A 23,384-nucleotide genomic window follows, 5' to 3' on the forward strand; every position below is an offset into this window, starting at 1 on the left:
AAAAACTTCCATAAATCGTTAATGAGATTCAGTATCTTTTTCCCCTGTAGCTTTTTTATCAAATTATATTTTTAATTCAATCCCATATAAAATGAAGGACATTGAGTGTGCCGAATTAGAAAAAGAGATTATAACTTTAAAAAAAAATATCGTTTTTTTTTCCTATCAAATATTGAAAATTCACGATGTTATTACTGCTGGAGAAAGATTTTTAAAAAGATGACAGACTTGGGAGCGTTCCAGTGCAAATTTAAATATCGTCAGACGAAGAAATACAAGAGTAGGAAGTTAGAAATGATTAAAACGTTCGCTTAAGTATGCGGCAAGAAACTCGTATAACTTTTGCTCGTGTGATTTACCGCGCCATCGCTTTAAGCTCTCCAATTATGTCAACTGCACTTCGCAGAAAGTGCCGATGCACGATATAATGTTGCATCAACCTTCCTTCCTTCGTTGTAATCCCCTTGTTTGCAATTCATAATAATTGCTCGAAGCGTATGCAGATTACACTTTAATGTATATGGTTACGCATACATGCAGACGACCGAAAGTGAGCGAAATTAAGAATGTACTCGCGTTTCCACAATTACGCGATTTAAATGTGAAGCAGGTCTCTTCCCTAAATTCCGGTTCGCGAGCAAAACGGGGAGAAAACAGCGAATAGATGGCAAGGTTCTATCTGCAGATCATTATGCAAGCATGTGTTGTATTCACGTGTTGCGGTCGATTAGTTGCATCATTACGGCGGCGTGAACGTTTGCGGAAGGAGATAAGGGGCCCCTTCGCTCGATGAACTTGGACAGGCTTGCTGTAGAATGTAATTTGATCTTTACGCTTAATTGGTACGATAAAGCTAATTTAGAGTAAATATCCACTATTCTCAACATTAATTAATCATCAAAGAGCGAGAGAGGGGAGGTAGACTTAAAAATTGTAAAAAAATAGAACTCATCGGTAACATAATAAAAATGTAACTTTCAATCTAGGGAAAAAAACTAAAAATTAATAACTAATTTTCGCTTGTTAATCGTAAAAATTTATAAATTCTCGTAATAATTTGTGAAATGCTCGCAGAGCCACTGCACTGTTAAAAATGTCACGAAATTCAATGTATTTTTAAATTAAATATTAAAAATGTTAATTGAAAAGTATGTGCATGAAGTTTAGTGGACTTTTGGCAAAATGTTAAATGTTTTTTTAATATACCTGCTTGAAATTCGCTTCCGTCACATTACATTAAATTCTGCTGCCAATTTTTAACGGAATAGAAGCAGAGTCCTAACTAGCAACTCGCTTACATCAATGCATCATTGATCAGTACGATTAGTATAATTTTCCTGGAACGAATTTCGACGAACAATCGCGAGTTAATGAACCGACGATGGGCGTAGGTGCGAGTGCCTTCCACCAATATTTTTTCTCTCTACTTTCCTTTTTTTTCGACGCATTGGTACCAGCCGAAAAGGGAGAACGGAGAGGTGGTGATCCGGTCAGAACCACACTCGCGGGTCGGCCGGCGGGTGACGCTCCGCGATACGTGACGCGCGTTTTAAAAACGCGCGACGAACGCTTTGTCAGTGCTGCCTGCGAGTCGTGCCGCGGCAGTGGCGCAGGATGACAAACCGACACGAGAGGATATCCGGCCGCTGGCAAGCGTTTATTTATGATGCGTCGCCGACCGCCCGCCGCTGTGCCGCAACGGGTTCGCGCGCAGCGCGCGAAATGCCAGGTTCAATCGGCATCGCGTGCGCGGAATCGACGATCGCGTGGGATTCTCTCTCGGCAGAGAGAGAGAGAGAGAGAGAGAGAGAGAGAGAGAGAGAGAGAGAGAGAGAGAGAGAGAGAGAGAACGAGTTACCGGCGCGTGTGCGCATCTCCTCGCGACTCTGTACGTGACGCGTACGTACGCGACCCAGTTTACATAAGCAACACGGCAATTTTCGGAAATTCCGCTGCGCGACGAGCTCGACAACGCGCGACGAGACGCGCTCTTCGACCGGTCGACACACCCGCGCGTCCCGATGAATCGTTCCGAATGCAACGCATCCGGGGGTGGACGGATCATTGCGATCCGCCGTCACCTGTAATAAAGCTCTCGCCGCTGAATTCGTAACGTCACGTCCAGTAGATGGCCGAGCTAATTGAAGTGCGAGGATGGAATAGCGACTAAGTGAGAAACGTAGCATCGCGGTTTAACAAATAAAAATATGAATTTATTTTTTCTGAAATTTCTCAATGTCTATCAGTACCGATAATTAACAACATAGAAAAAATAAAATTTCGAAACGTAATGTTCAAAATGAATCTCTTTTTAGCGAAAAAAAAATGAATCACCAGAATAAAAAATATTATCTTTTATCAAATATTATGAGAATGTGTAATTGCAGAAAAAATATATATTGTAATATAAAATATATAAAACTTTACTCAATGAATTAACCCCAAAAAAATTGTTGGAAAGAGAGATGGATTGTGCGTTTATTACTAGTCTAGGACACGCCCTCTAAAAACATACATGCGTCAAGAGAAAAAAAAATGAAGAGGAATAACAAAATAAAAATTTAGAGAAAAAGATAAAATGAAAAGATAAAAAATGAGTTGAGTCACGCAAAAAGAAAAAAAACTTTGATGAGAAAGATACAAGAAAAACAAAAAAAAAAAAAAGAAAATTAAATAAGAAGAAAATGAGATGAATGTGAAAGTAAAGAGAGAAGTCAACTTTCGACACATATTTTATAAATTTAAACAAAAAGAACAGCTTCACTAAACCTGGCGAGTGTCCAACGAATTACGTCGCGTGTTATTAGCCAATTAACGTTGACTGCAATGGTTTCTTTAATGAGAGAGCACGTTCCAGCTTTGCACCTCGCGGCTTCGCGTGAGTTGAACCGTACGAAAGTGACATTATCCTTCGAGGGTCTCATTCGACGGAACGACAGATTAAACCGAACCGGCCTGATTCGATTCGTGCGTATCGCAGTCGGGAGAACCCGGCATTTCTAATTACACGCGCTAATTCCGCGGAATGAAAGGGGCCGGGGCGAGAATCGCCAGCGTGGAGAAGAACCTCGATGACTTCCTCTCCCGCCTCTCTCGACGAGGGAGATGATGGGAACAGAACGAAGGTAAATCGAACTCTGCGATGCGAACTCCAATTACGCGGCCTTGATTCAGCTAGGCTGGTCGACAGCCGTCAGCTTCACGCGGGGCCGAGTCGCGAATCGTAAAATCCACAACAGTGCAGTGCGAATCGACCGTAGACTGTAACGTCGATGTGGACGTCAATATTTACTACGAATCTCCCCGGCCACTCGATCGCGATGAACGGGAAACCGATACGCGGACAGAGGAGAAGATGCATTGCGAAGAGAACCCGAGAGAAAGGGCCGTGCCTTGTACGAGAGTGAAATAACTACGTACGATATGTCTATATATTTATCGCTGGATAAATCTCTTCATTATGTACCAGGAAGGAACGTGGAATGTGAAATATAAGAAAAAAATATAAAAAGCCTATCTGGTGAGGAAGAATGGAAACGAATTATCCATTTTCTTTCATTAAAAATATTTATATCTTTTTCGAAAGTAATTCTTTTTTTTTCGCACAAATAAATAAATATTATAAATTGTTTTTATCAAAATGTATATGAATTATCGTTATACAAATCCCGGTAACTAAATATGTTTCTCTATCCCCGGACTCTTACATGGAAGTTTGTTAATCTTAAATATGTTTTTTCATAATATTAAAAAAATATAATATTATATTTACAATTAAATTTTAAATATTATATAATATTGTAAAAATATATATAATATTAAAAATTTAATTGTAATCTTTGAATATTTTAAGATTTATTTACAAGGTTATTTTAATAAAAATTAATTTTAAAAATAAATAATATAAAAGTTATAATATAAATTTATTGGCTCCGAAATTAAATAAGATTATTAACAAATATAATCTTATTGTACTCGCACCAAAAACTGCGTAGGCTCGCATTGGCAAATTTATACTTTGAATTGTTAAAAATAAATTTTTTTAACATTAATTTTATAGACAATAAAATTTACAAGTGTTTAACTTTAATGAGTATATGCTTTTTTGTGAAATATATCCGCAAAAATTAAGAAGTCATAAAAGAACGTCTTTAGATATTAATAATGCATACTTAAGTAAAGGTAAATGAGAATCAACTAATTGGTCATAATAAAGTTATCATCGAGTTGTAAAATAGTTTCAGCGTTGAAGCATAACTAAACAAGAAGTATAACAAGCCAATAAGGAAGAACGGATAATCGCAATAAAAGTAGAAAACCTCGCATTCCACGGGATCTCTACAAAATCCGGTTATCCATATCTGTAGTCATAACATACCCATGTTTAGAAGAACCTTATATCCGGAGATCGCGATGCGCAAAGAATTTTTCTTGTCTTTTTATTGTTTTTTTTTCCTCTCTTTTTTTTACGAGCGTTCTGCACGTACGCAGGATATCTCGCGGGAAGTATCCGCGCAGCGAATGGCAGTCGGCTACGCCGAATCTTTCCAATTCCGAGTCTGAAATTTGTTTCGCGTTTCTACGTAACGCAACGTACTCGTCGCAGCTGTCGAATAAGTTGCATCTATCCGACGTTCATGCGACTCTCGCACACGTGGGGCCGCGCACCTGCAACCCGCAGCCGCACACGCACACGCACACGCACACGCACACAACGTGCACCAGCCAGCAGCGTTGCGAAATGATAGTACGTGCCGCATAGTAGCAGACGCCGCATATATACGATTTTCCATCCAGCCAGCTTCGCCTTAATGGAGGCGCGTCGCGCGCGTATCTCGCGCGCGCCTTATGTCGACCAAGCTATGAATCTCATTTCGCGCTCGCGGTTCCTGCGCGCGCAAACTCGTCCGTGGATTAAAGGCACGGGCGGAACGACGTGAGTCGCAATTCTCGACTGTCCCCGTTGAAAGACTTGAGTGACTTTCGTACGCGAAAATTCGACGCCGAATCGAATGAGAGTGGAGATTCGCCACCGCGTCGCAAAATCCATCCCGCGAAACAAATTGCCTGTTACCATTCGATATTTCCCCCACGGTTTCCGCGCGTTTCCTTAAATCGAAAACCTCGCGATGACTGCATCGTAACATTTTTCCACGGAATTCTCTTTGTTTCTCATAGAGAGCTCGAAGCACAAATTATCCAGGTGCCGTTTTTTGTTTAACACACAAAAAGATCCGCAGCGTTTTAGTTTGTTCTCGGTAATCTCTCATTTAATTATGTAATCGTTATCTAGCTATAATGATTCTCTAAACAAGAGAGAGAGAGAGAGAGAGAGGGAGAGCAGGACTACACTCTTTGGATTAATTAATTAACACTACACGGTATTACAGCGTTACAACGCATACGCGTACACGACTATACGCTGCATATACTCGTCGTATCATACTCGTACAGTAAGTTCGTTAAGCATAATGTAGGCCAGGCATCGACGACGACCGCCGACGACCTAAAACCATATGCAACGTGTGCGCGCGCTCGGTGCACACGTATCAGGTGCATTATTCAGCGCGTGCATAAACCTCGATGAGTTCGCGATTCCATGCGTTGACGTTGCATCAGCACGCGCGCGCGCATACACGGAGAATTGATCTTGCTCGTGTAATAACACGCGAGGCTCGTTGCGGTGCCGCGCCGGAAATCGCATTCCGCGTGTCTGTCAAATAGCGTCCCTTCATAATTGAAAAAGCCGCTATACCCGCGCGATCTCTCTCGTCCCCTTTTGCAGGAATTATTTGGAAACTCGCTCAACTATCTCGCCCGCGAGAGATATTCTCGCTGCACCGGTAATTTAACCCTAAATATGGTCGTCCAATTCCGAATTCGATTGGAAAAGGGAAAACAAGCTGATCTCGCTAGCTTGCAAATCCCTTTAAATTAATTTAAATTTAAATCAATTGAAAACATAAATACGATTACATGTTTTTGTATTAAAATTAACTTAATTAGTGAAATTAACTTAACGTCGAGTGAACGTTCGATATATAGAAACAGATGTGAATTTGTACCATTGATGATGCGAACTCTTCATTTGTCCGACGCAACAAAGGTTGCGTGATAATTGAAAACAACGGTAACGAAACGATGGAAAGGCGGAGGGGAGGGGGCGGAAACTATTTACAAAAAAGGGTGAAAAAGATAAATAATGCGCGACAGGTTGCGTGCTGTGCCAAGTTTATATGCCGGCAGGTAAAGCTTGATTATCGCCGGCAAACTTCTAGAAGCGGAAAAAAAATTCCAAGTTTGAGCGACGAGAGCAGTTTCGCGGTTCGCCGACCGCAAAATTGCATACCGCGCGATCGATACCGTTTCATTTTCACTGGTTAAAGAGCAACCGCGCATCCATTTTTTCTAATTACTTTGTTTGTTCAACATGTTTATGAGCGTCAACGTAATTATCTTTCTCGCTAATATGTAACGATGTTTACCGTTACACTGTTTTTCATCATCGCGGGTGTACGATACAGCCGAAATATCAATCGCCCGTTTATTTCAACGCCACCTTCCCTTTCCCGCAATTTTCTAATTATAATAATTGAATACGTCATTAAAGAAACGTCAAGTTGAAGTTCTGTCGTTGCAGAGTCGATACAAAATTAAATGAAGATAAAACGCTTGTTGTGCATTTGCATACTTTTGAAACTTGTCAAGACTTTAATTACCTACCGTTTGAACGGGGCTATTGATACTTCATTTCCGCTGATAAAACGAAATATATAATTTGCAATTTAATCTCTATTATCTCTGCGACACGGAGAAAAAAATTCTCTTAATATATATCCGGTATATTCTTTCATATCTGGTATATCCCTTTCCTTAGAACTCACCGCCAGGAAGATTAAGAAGTTATATAAAGGAAAAGTTATGTGTATTTGTCCTCCAAGCGTGATAGACATTATTAGAGACACGGACAATGAAAATTTGTTGTTGTCGCGGAATAAATGAGATTTTTCTCGGCTACCTGCCGTCGCTGTAAAAGTCATTACATTGTAACGACATGTTTGTTGTGAAAATAAAGAATGTCCGGTATCCTCGCGCAACGGAGAGAAAGAAAAAGAGGATGGCAGAGATAGTTTCATCCCGCTTTATACCGCAGATTACCCGTCGGATACTTTCCATCCCTGCTAATATGCGCCCATATTTCGATCGCGTTTGATTGACAATTATCAATATCAGCCGCATAATTTCAGCTGCGGGCAATTTCCACAAACATGGAATCGATCTCGCGGCATATGGAGTTTGAAATTAAATTATTAATTACGAATTTGACACAAAACGTGCCTAAAATAGACGTATTAATTCAATTTCTTTGCATAATTTCTACTTGTATTTAGAAGAAAATGTTACGAAAATAAAATATTTAAAAAAATAGATAACATTAGACCAAAATTATCAACGTTTTTTTTTCCAATAAAAAGAGAATTATAAAAATGCAAATTTTTTACAAGCGTAGATGCAGTTTTGAATTGCATACTTCAGCAAATTACGCATATAAAGTGACCCATCATTCTACTCCTAATGGACCTATAGGTACGTGTGGCGTTTGAAAATGAGCCATTTAATTAATAATCGCGTGAAATGCAACACAATCGTTATGTCATTTCGCACAACTGCCACAGTCTACCGCAACGGTCTTTTAAAGCCGGTCGGAAAATCATCGTCATCCGATCGATCGCTGTTACGTGTAATTCAACGTCGACTGCATCGGCGGAAAGGTACGCCGAAACACGTCCGATTAATATCGATGTGTCGGGGCTCTCGCATAATACGCTCGCATTTGCGGAATGATCGACGAGAAACGCGTATAACGCGCGGATCGGTAGGTAGTGAACGTTTCGCTTCGTTCTCGGTGCAGGAAGCCGAATTTACATTGACGTCGAAATAGAACCAATGAGCACGCCGTCGCGTCGCCGCGCCGCGCGCGCGATAAACGCAATAAATTTCGCGTCCGGCGAGTGGAACACGAGCGCGTCGCGACGTTAATACTGTAATTTTCGTCTCGTCCAAGAGTCGGTCGTCTCGACGATTTCCGCGCGAGGTTCGGACCATGTCGACATGTCAACGTCGTCCTCGGGAGCTTGCTCTCGGAGTTCGCGACACGCGAGGAAATGGAAATGGAAAATAAAACGAGCGATATCGAACTACTCCTGCAATTTCCGAGTTCGGTTAGCTCACGCAGAAAAAAACAGTATCAAACATTGCTATCAAATGAAACCTAATACATTCTATTTGACAATCATTGCTTAAGAAGAAATTATATTCTTGCTCATATATAAAATAATCTTGTTAGTATATAATTTCATCTTCTTCAAAGAATTTGATAATTTTAATTTCAACGAAATATATTCATATATTTCTAATATTTTTATTTTAATATTATAATAATCATCTGAAAAGCTCAATGTAATTGTTTTGATAATAATAGCATTAAAAAGTTCTAATTCTTAATTTAAAGATATAAAGTTATTTTCTACGTGATACTTTTTCCTCTTAACTTATGAAAATTATTAAATGAAAGGAATATATTTTTCTTGATAAAACTATTATACAAAACAGCTTCATGTAAGCAAATTATGTCTGTTGAATGTTATATAATTTTATTTTTCAATATTCAGTATTTTAAAAATGAAAATATTTTTAAAACAAGAACGTTCTTTTTTTCCTGTGTAAGATGCGTGATAAAATATTTCATTTTTTTTTTATGAGAGAAACAATAAATTTAAAAAACGTTTGACTTCGTCCTAAAAATTTTATGTAAAACATTTTTCATTTTCTTTGTGCCATATGCATAGCCAATTGCATAATATTTGCAGGGGTTACAAAACATTACGAGTGAATAACTCGGTCTTGAAAATATTCTCGTCGAGATCATTTTTTCGTGACTTCACGTTCGTGCGACTTCTCGAAGCGCAAAATTAAATAAAAAAAGTAGTTGCATTTTTCTACGAGTATATCATATATAGCGATGATACTTTGTTCGACAAGTACCACGAGAGAAAAAGAAGGGACTGGCGCGTCCATGATGAAAGCAAAGAAATCGTCGACACCACAGGGACGACCGCAGGTATCGACGCATTCTCCCTCTTTTCTCGACTTTTCTATTCTTACACGGTATTTAATTTGAGCGCAAACGAGTCGACGAAGGCAAACACGGAAACTGAAGAAGCACTTGGGAGCTTAAGCCGACGCGGTCATTGATGCACGAGTTGTGCGATAGCAACGTGCTGTTCCTTCTCTCTTACCTTTCTCTCTTTCATTTCTCTACTCCGACTAACGCGATGCTCCGCATTCAGAAGTCATGATTGCACTCGTCAAAGAGCAAACAGTACCTCGACGGATCCTCGACTCTAGCGAACACCTCGCACAAAGCTCAAATTCCGAAATGCTCTATGACCTCACTTGTATCCCAGAACCATAGCTATTCAATACGTAGCTCTTGTTAAAGTCTAACTTTTCGAAAATTTTGAAAGAATCGCGAAAGCGTAGATTTTAATACTTTTATTTTAACAACATTTTTAATTATAATTGAAATTTTCTACGAGAATCAAACAATTTTTTTTCAAATCCGAGTTATGGTCTCACATCGTGAACAATTTTATTTCCGCAAGAATCAAACAGAAAACAAAAAATATGAATCTAAGTAAATATATAAAATTTCCAGCAAAAACCAAACAAGTCCAGAGATTTATTTTCTTCTTTTAAATGGACCCTCAAAATATTAAAGCCTACAATTTTGTTCTTACACTGATTATATGTTCAGAGAAAAATTATCGCATTTATACACCGAACGGTTTCAAGACGAGAAGTTTCTGTTTTATTACTTGAAAATTCAACTTTTGGGGTTTGTTTTATTTCTGTAGAAAAAAATCCTTTAGTTACATATCGTGTAATCAATAAGTTGTGTAATCAATTCACTTATACGATTTCCTTATTCAATTTACATATTATTACATTTTACTAGAAATTACTGCGCGGAATCTGCATCTATCGTTAGTGATCTATTCTCGAATTTAGTTTATTCCTCGGTTCTTGAATTAACTTCAGATATGAAAGAAAACGCGAATGATTTTCTTCCGCGAGAGGCAAGGCTTAGATCCGATACGTTTACTAAAAACTGACACAGCTTCGCAGAATCTTCGTCAGGATGTTGACTTAATAATCAAACCGAGATTAAAACGCTATCTCGGAATTCTGGCACGTTGGTTACATTTATTTTCATTAAGAGATTCCACTATGCGACTTTATACCTCCTAAAATAATATCGGCGGGACCTTACCGGTGACCGAGATTGCGGCCATCGTTATAGATGGATAAACAATTGTTCCGAATGCAAACGCTGATCTTCCATTTTCCATCGATCGCAATCTCAGCGCTTTATCAACGTCATAATATTCATAGCACGGATAACTAATTAGTCGGGCAAAGACAAAGTCAAAGAGTTCCGGAACTTTTCTCTCTCTCTCTCTCTCTCTTCATCATGGGAATAAATTACGCGGGAAAGACGTTCTTAGGCAATGCAAAGAAATTCTGAAGAAATGTGCGGATGCAAAATTAGCTCCACTTCTGCTGCACGCGAAAAAACGAGGACATAATTAATTTATGAAACGCGAATTAAACAGGAAAAATATGCAATTGCTTAATGCTACTTCTTAAAATTAGCGGGATGAAAATGAAGATCACTAATGAACAAAAGGAAAATACAAAGTCAAAAAGTTTCCAACATTAATTTTATACATCGCAAGCAAATTGCAGTCACACATTTTTACAAGCTTTGTCATTTTAACAAAGTATTTTCAAGTTTCTAAGTTTCACTCGCATCCAAGTGTAAGAAGAAACACGATAAACAATTGCACAAGTGAAAGAATTTAACAATGTCCGTCGGCAATAGCGATTAAAGAAAAACAATATCGATTTGAGGCGAATAAAAGTCTATGGCCGACTATCACGAGGAACATGCAGGTATTCGAGATTGATTTCACGACCTAATTTCATTGACCCGAAAGATCGGCTACGGAATTAAGGCACGCCGCAGCGTTCCTACATCGCGCAATTTCCTCTCCGACTCCTTTTCACCGCCAATTTCTACGAATTTCTACACTATGCGTCTAGAAGCTGAAAGGATCCTCTAATTTTCTGTTGCATGAATAGCCTTTATTTCTGGTTACCTTCCGAGAGACGGTGGATCTCGCGAGGGTGTTAAGGGATTATGCAAGAGCAAACGAAAGACACCGAGAATAAACAATGCGAATATTCGTTGTTTTAATTGTCCTTTTCATAAATCATGATTTATGACCGTGCAGCAGGGAATGCATCTCGAAAAAGCAGAAACGTTTTCACGTTTTACGTCTTGCGTCATATCAACGATATTTATTTTCCACGGCAGACGAAATCCGCGTATCATCTCTGGACATTATAGTACGAGAACGATAAATCATCGGCGTTTTAATTATTTCATTTCACGGTGGACGCGGATAAATCACTCTCCGGGCGTGAGCTCGCGCTTGCACGTTTGTTGTTTAATTTTCCGCGGTCTTATAATTACTCGCTCACTACCTTTCCGGCCGAAACTTTTTTCTTTCTCTCTCTCTCTCTCTCACCTACCGTCCGCCTTATTGTCTTCCGTAACCAACAACGAAGAGCCGCACACTGGGAAAATGTCCCTTTAAATAATGTAAAGTGTTTCTGAATAATGCATGTCGAGCAGACTCGCAGAATCGCGCGCACTTCTACGCTAAGGAAGGATGGAAGGAGATACGGCGAACGGTGTAAGTACCGCATTAACAAGCTACATTATACGCCGCCGTAAGTACGTCCTAGTCAGATGTTACGCCCGCGGAACAGAAAGCCCATGTCGGAGCTCTCTCGTAGTTTTAATCAGGATTAGAGAGGCGGGCAAACGATTACTCGATTCATCGACTCGGCGGGTTCTACACTACCGCGTTCGTTAATCAGTGCCGTTGCTCGCCACTCGGATTTTAGAGTTGTGTACCCATTACCCCTGCGATCCACAGGGCTCTAAGGATTACGTTTGATTGCCTATCGACAATATAACGTTTGATATCTCAGAACGAAATAATGCATGTGTATTAATTAAAGATACGCCATCCGAATACAACGCAATCAGCAATGTTTTTTTTTAAAGGTTTTTAAATATTTCTTTTTTATTATATCGATTTTTATAATATTAAAAAAAAAACATTTAAAAAACATTGTCCTTTACTTGAAAAATCAACTCAGGTAAAATTTTTTTATGATTTGAATCCGAACTATTTATTCGAAAATTTAGAATATAAGAGAATCTAAGATCAAATACGAATGTATTGACAATATCTTATAAAATTATTTGAAATGACTTGATATCATACAATCAATATTATTTTTCTTATAATATAAAAATCTTTTGTTATTATCTTAACATATTAATATACAACCTAATAATAATTATGTTAATAATTGTACAAGATTTGATTCGATTTGGGCAAAATTTTATCCATTCGAATTCGAATAAAGAAAATTTAATTAGATTCGATTTGATGTAAAAAAAGTTCGGTATACGTAAAAAATAACATAGCGATTACATAAATTAAGATTTCTTATTTTAAAAATTCATCGTTTTCAAAACGCATTCTGTTTTCCTGAATTTCCTTAAAAATTTTAAAATTAATCTCTAGATGATAATCATTCAATTCTTAGTAGAGATAGTTATTTATAACAAAAAAATGATTTTTTCGTTAATAAATTTTAACAAAAGAGATGCTGTTAACTAAATCAAAATAATTCTTTAGCCTAGGAACACTTTATCCTTCATAATTGATTCAATTTTCGAACTTTGCTTGGTAACGTGTTTTTACGCGCATTAATAAGGCAAAACATGCATAGCTAAGTCTATTACGATTTATGTAATAGCAGTCGTTGGAAGTTGGGTCGATTGCTGGCAGACGGTGGAACCGAGGAGCTTGCGTTGCAAGAGACCTGCCTACGTAGTGTTATAGTATTTTAAGGATTCATAGGACTTTTCTGCATAGAATTTGACTGCGACAGTTTTACATTCTCTTTTTGCGCAATACTGTAATTTTTGCAGTACTTGAAAAAAGTAAACAAAATATTGAATACAAAGACTGGGAGCGAACAAAAAAAATTCACTTTTATATAAGAACCAGTTGAATAAAAAAAATACATATATGTAAGTTTAATTTCACGAAAGTCATTTGATTTTACAAAACTAACTAAAAAAATCAACAATTTTGTTCTTGTTTAGTAATGGTATTTTTAACGATAATTTGATGATTTCGTAACATTGTTAATCCGTTGATAAATGCAATTTGCCTTACAGTGGGCGTCTCTCAGTTACGCATTCCTGCACGGTCGTAATTATATTTTCAGCCGTTATCTCGTTTATATTCTCGTGGATGAGAAGAGAATCAGCTTAAATACAATGGTAGTAATCATTGAAACAAGCTGGTTACGTTTAGCAAATGAGAGCAAATTATAACGAGACGCCTGTTAGAGAAAACTACGGTTTCATTTAAATATTTATGGAAACACGGTGGAGGTTTCCTGCGCGGAAGGTGCCTGTCTCTTCGCGGTCCCGACTTACCTTCAGGTTTCGTTTTCGCCGCGGAACGAAGAGTAAACGCTAAAAGTGGCCGTAGAAAAAATTCACTAGAAAATTCAGTTCGCTCGTTGCATGTTTGCGGCACGTTTTCGTTGCGTCAAAACCGCGGGAGGGCGTTGACTTGGCGAGCGCGCATAGTGCAAATGCACAAATGTTCGCATATTCCTTTTCTAAATTCTCGAGAAACAATTCGCGCTTTACACGGGCGCATGCGCGATGTTGCCGGTATGAAAACGATAAAAAAATTTTTTTTTTCTCTTTTAAACGTCCTAATTCTTTCGCCCCCCTCCCCCTCCCTTCTTTAAAAGCTGCGAACGGCCCTAGGTTTTTCTGTCTGCCATTGTACGCGCACGAAAAATACGGTCACCCAATTTCCGGAGCAGTCGTGCGGTCTGCCCACCACTGGAAAGACACCACTGGACGGTGGTATCGGGTCGAACTCTTCGTAATTCAGCCAGGCCTTCGAACAAAGAATGGCCGTACGTACATACACGACAAGTCCCGCTGCTGCCGCTGGAGCCGCGTCGCCGTTGAACATTGTACGAACATTGTACACTGTTCCCAGCGACGATACGAGCCAGCTGGCGCGTCGTGCTCGTATTTCATCGAAGCGGGGCGGCCGCCGCCTTCTATCGACCGTTTAGTAAAGTGCCCTCGTGCGACCGTCCCGCGCCATCACGATACGGTACGTGCCCCCTTTCGCCAAGAAACGCGGTACGTAGGCGACAACGGGGTGAAAGGAGGAAAAAGGGGGGGTTCCTTCGACCAGAAGGAATGGGAGAGCTCCTATCCTATCCCGCGCGCCCGGTCCCCAAAGCTGCGTTTATCATCCGACTGTTCGCTTGCTGCCGATGCGGCTGTTCGCGGCCGACGATATCGCCCGGGCGAAATGGAGGTATATCGAACGATAAATAGAACAATCGTTAGCGGAGAAATACGAGTATACGCTTCGTGAAATACTTAGGCCCGATGGCGAATTAATCCACCGATTTTAGATGCGATGTAGTTCCAAGCTTTTGTTGCATGAGTATATAAAATACAATTGTTTTTTCTACGAATAATGTAATTTCGATTATTACGATGATAAAATAAGGAATAAATATTATATACTTACGATATATATGGAACTTGTACTTACGTGGACTTCGTTTGAGACTCGATCATTTTTGTCACGCGCGTCTATCATTATTTATCTTCCATTTAATTCATACTATATTATATTTTCATTTTCTTTATATACATTTTTGCACCAACGTTAATGTTAAATTACCTTTAAACATTATCATTAATTTTTTTGTATTTTGTTTTTTCCTTTATCTGAAATAATGTACATTATAATTTTTTTACTCCGCAATAAAATATCTATTGAATTTCACACCATTCTGTTTTTAAGATTTAAATAAAATTAAGTTAAATTATAATAAATTTTTCTATTATAATCTATATCGTTTCCATAAATATTTTTTTTATTTGTATTTTTTCATAATAAATACAATAAATATCTCTTCCTTTCTAGGTTTTTCTTCTGATCTTCGTTTACGCGCGAAAGAAGAATATCATAAAAAAGTGAAAAACTTCAAAAATTTGAAACATTTGAAATGTATCTGATATTAAAAAAGAATTAACTAAATAATATTATTAATACAACGTGGTGTATCAACTGTTAAAAATTTCATTGTGTAAAAAGCTTGACAACAGAAAAAAGCGTGAAGAATAATAATATATTTATTATCTTTGAAAACAATTTTTCTTTTATGAAAACTTTTATTTTTCCCTGTTTATGAAACTTATTCTACCTCATAAAATATTCCTCTGACACTTGTTTTACTGTATTTATTCTTGCGAGATTTTTTGCTCTATAAAATTTTAAACGAGTGACATATCTCGCTCAGTATTTTGTCGTACAAGATACGGTCGATATAATGTGTTTTATTTTTTTTAGTTGTACATGCACACAAGTGCATTCTTGTGTGCATAACAAGTTGTTTGCGTACATTCCAGAGTTACGTATTGATTTTAATCTATTCTAGCCCATCCATTTTAAAGATTGATGGATCTATGAGATTTTATATTATCAAGAATATTGTTATATCCTTTATAAATACGATTTTCATATTTTTAATATTATTTTTCATAAATCCATTACATATAATGGATTTATATATCCATTACATATAAATCTATTATTTATAAAAAAATTATTTGACTCACCAATACGACGCGCAACAGCGGAGTAAATCACGTTACAAGCTGCGTTGAACTGTAACATAAAGAATATATCTAATATATTTATTATGCTTAAAATAATTAATATGCAAAAAAGGTATTATAACCTTAAATCCTTAATTTTTTAAAATGAATATCCATGAAATAATTAATTAACTAATCCTTCTAAAATAATTATTTTTACCTAAACTTTTTTAAGCAAATTTTTTCTAAAAATTTATAAATAACTTTTTTCTAGTTCTTACTGTTAAATTATTCGAATGAAGAATCCAAGTAAATAGAAATAACTGATTAGTATCACAAGATATATGATAAATAATACGTAAAATAAATTATATAATTTACTCCAAAGTTGCTCCGCCGGGGCCCGATGCCTATCCTAGACCTCCTCCTCCTCTACCTCTTCCTCAAGATGTCCGGGTTGTCAAGCCTCCTTCTTCCGTTGAACAATACACACTCGCGAAAAACACTCGCAAAAAACACTCGCGAATAATAATGTACTAAAATTGCGCCCGTGGACTAATTAAGTCTAAAAAAGTCTTTCGCGCGAATATACTGCGGCACTTCGGGTTTATAAAACCCATGATATAAATTCCCATTCAGAGGGATTCCCGTGACTTCAGCACCCCGAGTCGGCGAGTAGGACGCACGCGTACCCGCCCCCGAAAAAGGGTAAGCCCCACGCGGAAGAAAACGAAATCAATGGTATTGAATCCGAAGCCTCTTGTCTCACAAAAATTACGTCTAAAATTGACTCGTTCATACGCCCAGCCAACGGATCATCAAGATCAGTCCCACTGGATCTTATATCCAAGCGGCGTCGACAAGACACTCCGGCAGGACGAGAGAAGAAGGTACTCATTGCCGACGTCTAGCATTTTAGACGAATCAGGAAATGAGAGCCAGCCTCTCGTCACAAGCTTAACCTACAAGGCCAAGTTCTGACCAAGTCAGATTAAACGTGATTCACCTAGCTCGAACCCCAGATCCAAAGAATCCAAAAATGGTATCAAGGATCTAAGAAAGCCTTAGGATGGTGGACGAGAGCAAGAGAAACGTGCGAATCCAAGGCAACTGATCCGAACTCTTACCGCTTAGGACCGAACCGATCGTCAGAGACAGAGCGTGTAACCTCACACAACCAGACAGCCGCGCAACATGCACACGGGGCATGTCGTACATGCGGCCCGGCATTACCTCGTGCACGGGCACTCGGCATGGAACGTCGCGGTGCGCCGTCTTTCTTAGCCACCATGCGCAACGCCCCAGAGAGGAGATATCCACTGCCAAGCAGCGGGGGTGCGATTTCCGGCCCTCGAACTAGGATTCTATCGAATGGGAGTTATGAAAAGTCTATTAGTCCGATAACTTAATCGACACTCCCGGAAAATACGCGCGACGCGACGAACCGGCTGCGGTTCATTTATTTTATTATAAATCGGCGACGATGGATTCGCTTCCTGTCGTCATTGGATTTTTATCTTCAGAAATATCTGCAAGATGCAATCAAGATATCTATTGAATATACCAGATATGTTATACATCCTGTATATGCTATAAATATTTTATCAAGTATTTCAAAGTACTTATATATCTTGAAATAAAAACAAAAATATTTTATAATCGTTACATTAAAAAGTAATGTCATAAATAAGCTGTTAAATTCACAAATAATTTAAATAAGAATTATTTGAAATAAGATTAAAAATATTTTATAAGCTTTACATTAGAAAATAATGTCATAAATAAGCTATCGAATTCACAAATAATTTAAATAAAAATTATTCACTTCATCGTTATTGCATAGCCTTGCTATAATTTCCAATTCTATCGCGTCGATTCAGAATAAATCGATGGACTATTTGTTTCAGTAAATAGCTGGACATGTTTTCGAGTTTTTAATTGCAAGAATTATTTAATCGCGTGAGCTAGTAATTGCTAGTAATTATTACTGTCTCGTAGGCAACAGCGATTAGCGTCTTTGGTACTCGACTGGATCACGTTTCGAGAGGTAATGCGAAGATACGCACGCACAGTTACCTTCTCGATCGAATAATGAGCAAGTGACAGCACGCTGACCTTGTTTTGCACAGCGCGCTGTACCCTACAATAACAAACACCAAGGTCCCGCGCTAACCGACTTGTTACTACGAAATGTTTAACGAATTGAAATAAATACATATCGGATATTTCTTCTCTTACATTTTAAACAACATTTCAATATTTATTTCCATTTCGATAAATGGACCATTGTTGCGCGTTCTAATGCTTATTCGAGGAATAAAATTTATCTTTTGCTTCTCTTTTTATATACGATTAAAAAAGTTTTTCTATAAAAAAAATTGATTTATTAATAAAATTATTTTTTTTCTTCTTTCAGTCATAATAAAATTGCGTACGGGATTTTAATAAATTAATAAGATGAAATTAAATCGTCGCCAATAAGTCTACACTTTTTTATTTCTTTTTTTTAATATATATTAAAATCATGTAAATGTCATTCTTTTTGAGACATAAAATTTTAGAAAAAATATGATAAAGTAATCTCTCTCTCTCTCTCTCTCTCTCTCTCTCTCTTTCTCCCCATGTTTTTTATTACATGAAAATAAATTTATTTTTTACATATTTAAATTTATTATTAAATTTCATTATTTTTTTCGGTTTAATAAATCGAGATTATTCCAATTCAAATTTTTATTTTGAAAAGTATTAAGTAATTTGCATGCAGTTAAAATGTGCTATTAGTGTAAATTATAGTAAAATTAATTTGTCAACATCATTCGAATAATTCTGGAGAATAATTTTATGAGTTTTAAAATCACTAGATCTTTTTATATAATTATTATGTACTTTTGTATGTGACAAAACTATAAAAAAACATAATAATGATAAAGAAATATTAATATTGCGTTAATAGAATTTCAAATATTAGTATGAATTTATAGAGGATTAAATTCAATTTCTCAATTAAGTATGCTTGACAAACTAATACTTTAAAACAAGAAATAAAAGTTTCCTTCTAACGAGAACAATATGATAAAAATTGAACTAAAAAGGACTAATATTATAAAATTTATACGTTCTTCATATAATTCTTACTTCAAGAGAAAAGTTTAAGAGATATACGTGTTTCACGACGCGAACATTCACGGGTCGACGCATTTCGCTTCGTCGTCCGATTGGTACCCGATCAATGCAGTGGTCTTTCCTCGCAGAACTTTTTCGGACACGCGGTACCGTTTTCAGTTACGAAACCAATTTTGATAGCTCGGTTTTACAAGCCGTGAAAGCCGTTTCGTACCGAGCTTAGCTGACGTTATTTCACCTATTCTCAATGGCCGTCGTATTCGCCGATTGTTAGTCGCGCTGTAAAAGAACCGGGAGCGCATATCGTGCAAGATTCTTCTTACATGTCCTAGGATCACGGGCGACGACAACGACTCGGGCACATAAATTTTCCGAATAACGATCCGAAAACGCTTCTCGCTTTCGTAATCTGCTCCGTCATGTCTCTTTCATCTCGCTCTTCTTTTCGATATCTCGGCGAGCACGTGCTTTGCACACTACACTGTCAAGATTGCACTGCGAACATAATCGAAGAAAAGATTAATTACCTACGAAATATGTCGCACACCCGATTAAAGATTTCCGCAAGTCTATGAAAATCTGAAGCCAATTTTACTCAGCGAAAATGCGACCGATCAACTTTTTAACATTAATGTTAAAACTTTAATTAAGTATAGAAAAAATTTTTTCAAAAGAAAATTTACATAAAATTTAATTACAAAAGTAATGTTTTATTATCGACTCGCACTTCAAGGCTCGCTTGAATAAAATATTTCAGTGTTATTTATGCACGACATGAGTTTGTGTGCGCAGACAGTTGTGCGTGCTGTGATTCTGCTCTCCGTGCCAAAGACCCGAGTTCAAATCCGATCAGAAACATCGAGTTTTTATTCGATCGCTACTTCTCGAGAGGGAATGGCAAACTAAGAGGGTATCTTGTTATAAGAAGACATTTCTCTAAATAAGACGTTACCGGAACTGGCACGATGTTAAAACTGTAAAATCGTAAAACATCCCGTATATCTGCATAAAAATGATAAAAACGCACACCACGGAAATACGCTGAGGGATCATCACGCTTTTAACAAGAAACAGTCACAATGATGACAAATAAAGGAGGCTGAACGATATGAATCTTCGTGATTAATCAAAAAATTCTGAGTGATGTATGAATCACAGCATGAATATTTTTTTTATACTTTTTGCCAAATGAAACTGCAGAACACCCGAGGAATGTTGTAAGTAATTAATGACATCGTTTCGATCCCGCTCGTGATATTTGAGCCTCGGGATGGGGGGCTTTTTTTGGGGGAAAAGAAATTTTGACTTTGCAGAGTCCGTTGTTCTTGTGAAAACGTGGATGGGAATGGGCGAATTTAATAATAAACGAGGCATTATTAAAATTTACTCGCGAGCTGTACGTGTTTCCAGAAAGTTTTTCTTACTGCTCGTCCTCTTTCGACCATCTCTACAGGGATAGGCGAATTCGAGGAATCTCACGGCGGTAGTGCATCCTCGCCGCGCGCAGGAACGTTCAACTTTCCCGATTTTTCATGAAACTCGTGGTACTTGCGTGACTCGCCGGAGCACTACTCGCCGCAGAAGACGTAAGGTACATCCGGGAAAAAGTAAAGACACGCCGCGGAAAAACGGGCGGTACACGCCGGGCGACACAATGTCGCTGTGTTATGCACCGGAGAACGGTTTCAGAGCTCTTTCTCTTTTCGCAGGAGACTGACGTAAGTCTGGGAATGTCTGTTTGCCGAGCTTCTCTCCTTGGCTATCGGCGTATTCTCCGTAGCGATTAAAATGCGCACTCGGCCTGTCGAGGCTTTTCGATTTTCATGGGTTTTATCCCGAAGGGATAAGGAACGTTTCCATTGCGGAAATGGAACAACGACGAAATTTCAAACCGAGATATTGTGACGAACTAAAACGCTGAACGATATTCTTCCAACTTTCGAAAAAGAAAAACGCAAGCGCGTAAGTAGGTTAAAGATGTCGTTCCTTCTTGAATTCGTCAAAGCAACATCCAGAAAAGTTTCAGCGTTTCAGCATAATCGCGTCTTAAAATTGAAACTTTTTCGAAAAGCCGAGTTGTCGCGTTGTATTCCAAGGAGGAATTTTTAACTTTTTGAAAAATGTAAGAAACAGAACGTCGTCGATATTATAGCGCGTAACATGAAAATGTCATTTTAATGGTTGGGTCGTAGAAACGGTTTATTGCGCGACGCCATAATTCGAAATGACTTTTCCCTTAGAACCAATAAAGTACGGTCCATTGCACCACGAATGACGATAAATCAGACGCAATTAATAAGATAAATCGAACGCCGAGATAAAACAATTAAATTTGCAACGGAACATAAATCATTATTATAATGTTGTACACGTAATACAATCATGTAATAATTAAAAAAATATGCATAAATTGTATACTTATTTTGGAGCATATCTTCGCATCGCGCCTGAATGTCGTGCTCTAGATATTTATGATAATAAATAAAACAGATTAACAAATCGCCCGTTTGCTATAACAATATAATTCAAAAAACAAAATTTTCCAGTTTGAATATTTTGAATTATTTAAGGCCAGTTCCACTTTCGGATAAATTACGTGAGAATATGTACAGTAGTTAAATGTCTGTGTCTACACGTAGACAAATAGTGGGTGGGTGTGTAGACGTAGACGTTTATCCACTTGATAAATTTACCACATGGTTTATTCGGAGATGCAACAACCAGTCGTGGAATTTTGTAATACAATTTTTAAATGCAATTTTGGTATTAGAATTTGGTTTATTCTAACTATAGAGGAATTAGAGTATCGTTAGCTCTTTATCCAATATATTCAATTTTCGTCAAAGTTCTTTTTTCTTTACAAATTACAATTTTTTAGTTACGTCGTTGTTGTAGCAAATGAGCGAAGTGTCATTCGTCGCGGGCGAAATTTTTTTTTCCCGTAAAACGGATTATTCGCACCTCTCGCAAATCACTCTTTCGCGATGCCAAGTTGATTTTTCTTTTTTAATATACGTTTCGCACATTGTTCGAGAAATAAAGTGGACCAGTCGGACAATCCGTACGCATAACGGGCGGGTTAAGCACGGTGTGAATCAACGTCGATGCCGGTCGCCCTGAAAGCTCTCCCCGCATTTTTGCAGGACGCTGCTGGTCCACGCGCGCGCACTTTCGCGAATGCCACGGTGTGCACGGCGAAGCAAGGTGGGGCAGGGCATGGCACGGTCGATGCCGCATGAAATCCCGCAGTGATACAACGCCGGCTCATTCAATTATCACTAAACCCCGGGACTCATCCGCCATCTGCCTATCTCATCCTGTTCTCTTTCTCTCTCCTTCTCTCTCTCTATTCCTCTCTTTCCCTTTATACCATTGTCGATCCTTGCGATTCCCATGTATATGGGAATGAAGGATACAACGCCATGACGAACCAACGCGCGAATTTACAATCGACCCCTCGACCCTGTGGGCTCGGCCGATCCTTTCCTTCCCTCCCTCTATTTGTCCGCCTCTCGTTCTCTTCCTCTCCATCGTATCCGTTCCTCTCCTCTCCATCGTATCCGTTCCTCTCGTCGTCCTTGTTCACCGGCATGACTGCGATCCATCCATCGACCCAGTTCCGGGCATATTGGCGGTGTCCTTCCAGCCCACCGCTCCGGAAAATGTAAAATGGATGTTTTGAGATCGCGCGGATCGGACTCCGCCGGCGGACTCCAAAAACCGGATTCAATTCCTTTTGCGTCCGGCGAAAGGACAGCGGATGTCGTATAATGTGACAGCATCTTCAAAGGGAGATAAGTCCATTTCCAGACTACAGCGGATCTCTATGTAACGACTATTCAGCCTCTCGCGTCGCGAACTACTCGAAATGACTACAGAAACACGTATGAGCATTATCGTTATCAATATCTCGTATTTTACACCCACCATATTGAAATAAATCAAGTGCGATACGACTAGAGTTGTAAATCGAATGCAACGCTGCAAATATTTATCGACGATGAATCCTGCTACCCTTTTAAATATTATCATTTAATAATCATTCAAATCCAACAATTATATTAGTACATGAATAAAACTCACTGAGAATTTTAACAGTTTAAAGATTTAATTAATTTTGATAGATCCAACAGGATTATAAAACTTAGTGTTGTTTGCTCGTATGTTAGTTATGATGTTTTTTTGTGCTATTATAATTAATAATGAAATATTCATTCATGCACTTTTAATTTTCTTTAATCCCGTTACAAGCTTTGTACGGCATGGAAATCGAATTTTATTAAATATATGAAATCCGGCTTGCTACCTCGTAAAAAAGCGACAGCAGAGGAAGTGGATTGAATTACCAATTCACCTCTCTCAATGTCATAAAAAATCTTACGCGTAAACCAATCTCCCG

The 23,384-nt window shown here is 38.1% G+C and overlaps 1 protein-coding gene and 1 long non-coding RNA gene across 6 annotated transcripts in view; one reads left to right on the top strand and one right to left on the bottom strand.

Annotated features, from left to right (window-relative positions):
* Positions 1-23,384, top strand: part of LOC105197268 (nephrin) — a 300,694-nt gene that overhangs the window by 231,593 nt on the left and 45,717 nt on the right. The gene's annotated exons all lie outside the window — the stretch shown is intronic.
* The window catches only part of LOC105197250, a 95,496-nt gene that overhangs the window by 56,351 nt on the left and 15,761 nt on the right, over positions 1-23,384 (bottom strand). The window contains exons 4-5 of the long non-coding RNA XR_005574369.1: positions 16,244-17,391; positions 15,884-15,932 (exon numbers count right to left, since the gene is read on the bottom strand). This is a non-coding gene — a long non-coding RNA (uncharacterized LOC105197250). The remainder of the gene's footprint in view (positions 1-15,883; positions 15,933-16,243; positions 17,392-23,384) is intronic.

The sequence above is a fragment of the Solenopsis invicta genome, chromosome 3 (assembly GCF_016802725.1).
Source record: "Solenopsis invicta isolate M01_SB chromosome 3, UNIL_Sinv_3.0, whole genome shotgun sequence".
Classification (NCBI taxonomy): Eukaryota; Metazoa; Arthropoda; class Insecta; order Hymenoptera; family Formicidae; genus Solenopsis; species Solenopsis invicta.